This window comes from Pinus tabuliformis, chromosome 5_1, assembly GCF_031772625.1.
Source record: "Pinus tabuliformis cultivar Carrire ecotype Pingquan chromosome 5_1, CPIR1, whole genome shotgun sequence".
In the NCBI taxonomy this organism is placed as follows: Eukaryota; Viridiplantae; Streptophyta; class Pinopsida; order Pinales; family Pinaceae; genus Pinus; species Pinus tabuliformis.
The window spans coordinates 914,019,675-914,021,617 of record NC_142305.1 but is presented as its reverse complement, the minus strand read 5'-3'; the positions used below and the strand labels follow the sequence as shown (position 1 = coordinate 914,021,617).

At 38.8% G+C, this 1,943-nt stretch overlaps 1 non-coding gene across 1 annotated transcript; it reads left to right on the top strand.

Annotated features, from left to right (window-relative positions):
- The first annotated feature begins 1,151 nt into the window (after positions 1-1,151).
- Positions 1,152-1,224, top strand: TRNAF-GAA (transfer RNA phenylalanine (anticodon GAA)). Its single transcript has one exon. It is a non-coding gene; the product is annotated as a tRNA-Phe (tRNA).
- Positions 1,225-1,943: the final 719 nt, after the last annotated feature.

Below are 1,943 nucleotides of genomic sequence, written 5' to 3'. Positions count from 1 at the left end.
CGGAAAGATTGGCCAAATAAGATTTTTTCACTTCCATCAGGGCTTTGGTTAAACCATCCCCTAGTCTCTGGTAAGCTATCTCTCTTGCTAGTAGTTTGTCTGGAACATAATATGGGAGGACATGTAGAGCTGCAATGCTCTAAAAAACTATGATATAAGTGAATGTTTCTTCACCGAAAGATCTTGCGAATGGAAATATGTCTATCTTTGCCTTTTCGGAAAGCCTGGGGGCCATTTTATCAAAAATGGTTTTATAAATGGGTAACATAATACCATAGAAAATTTTGTAAAAATTGGAATTGAATTGCGATTCTCACAAGATTTTATGATACACATGGATGGGGAGAAGGTTTTGTAGAGTCCACTTCCAACCCATGTTTGGAAATCGAGAGAAAAAGCAAATGGCATACATTACATAAGCTCTCATATAAAAAGGGGGAATAGTTCTTGAGGAGATATTTCTCTTTTGCCTATATTCCCTAATAGCCATAGCTAAATTGTCTAATAAAATATGACTCCAATTCATAATCATTGTGTTAACTGCTATACCAATCAATGGAAGCCACTCTATAGAAAATTTGGTACTATCAGCCTTCCCAAATAATCTACACATCATCGCAGTTGTGAAATTATGTGGAGTCAAGAGGGATGAAATTGGGTACATACCCGATTTCCCCCGTTTGAATTTGCTTAAGCCTGACATCTAGTTCTGTGTAACACCCAATGGGTCCTCATTCTCTTTGGAAAAATGTTTAAGGAAATCTTTATCATAGAGCTTTTCAGGCTCTGGTAGATGGTACATCTGACACAAATTTTCTGGCGTGAAATATCCCATGACCTCATGTCTTGCATTTCTGAAAGTTCTATCTACATCCATACGTATTTGTCCCCGATCGACTGCTTGTATGCAGATGCAAAACCAATTAGTCGAGTACGTCTCCTTATTAGTCGAGCGTGCTTACGCACCCTAAAGGTCCTCTCCTTAACAGTCGAGCCTGCTTACGCATCCTCTCCTAGCTCTATATATATTAGGACAGGTGAGGTGCGGTACCTTGCGGGAGATTCTGTCCCTGGGCTGGAACGATACACGTGTGCCAAATGGAGAGAGGAGATGCTTAAAAGTGGTGGGCACACATGATCCATAGGGAAGAGCCGGGATAGCTCAGTTGGTAGAGCAGAGGACTGAAAATCCTCGTGCCACCAGTTCAAATCTGGTTCCTGGCAAGATGTCAATATCCATGTCTCCATATCCATCTATCTAAATCTATTCTATCTAGATGTATATCTACATATGGAGGCCCGATATGCTTTTCCCTTCCGAACATTTTTACAATTTTTTTTTTTGATCTAGAAGTACGCTTTTTTGGAACTGCCATAAGGAACAATGGGGTTAATTCATATATTGTGATGTGAAAGACATCTTATGTATTTCATTTATTCACATTATCAATCACCCATTTCACCATATTTGTGTATGGTAATATCTTGGGCCTTGCAGCTATTCTATGTAAAAATGAACATACTGCCTCAAAGTAGGAAGCGTCAGATGATACTTCGGCATCAGTTGTTGCCTTAGTTTCTAGTGGTCTCAGTTTCTCTTCTTCCAGTAAGTTTTACATGGCTTCCCACAATGTGGTTCCTTCGTCTTTGTTGTAGGTGGTATCAGAGAAGAGTGGGGTCATGTTTGATTTCTCAAATGTAGTAGATTTTCCTTTCTTTGCCATCTTTTCAAACGTTGTTTCCTTCAGAGGTTCCCTGAAATTGAGCAATGGAGATTATCGGATAAACACACAGAGCGAAAATGACAGTGAAAATGCAATGATACAGTTAATTCTGAAAGATGACAAGGAAGAATCTTTTATTCGAAAATGCAGATGAAAGATATCAAATCACGTTGATCCATTTTAAACATAAATACCATTAAAACTCCTTAAATACTCACT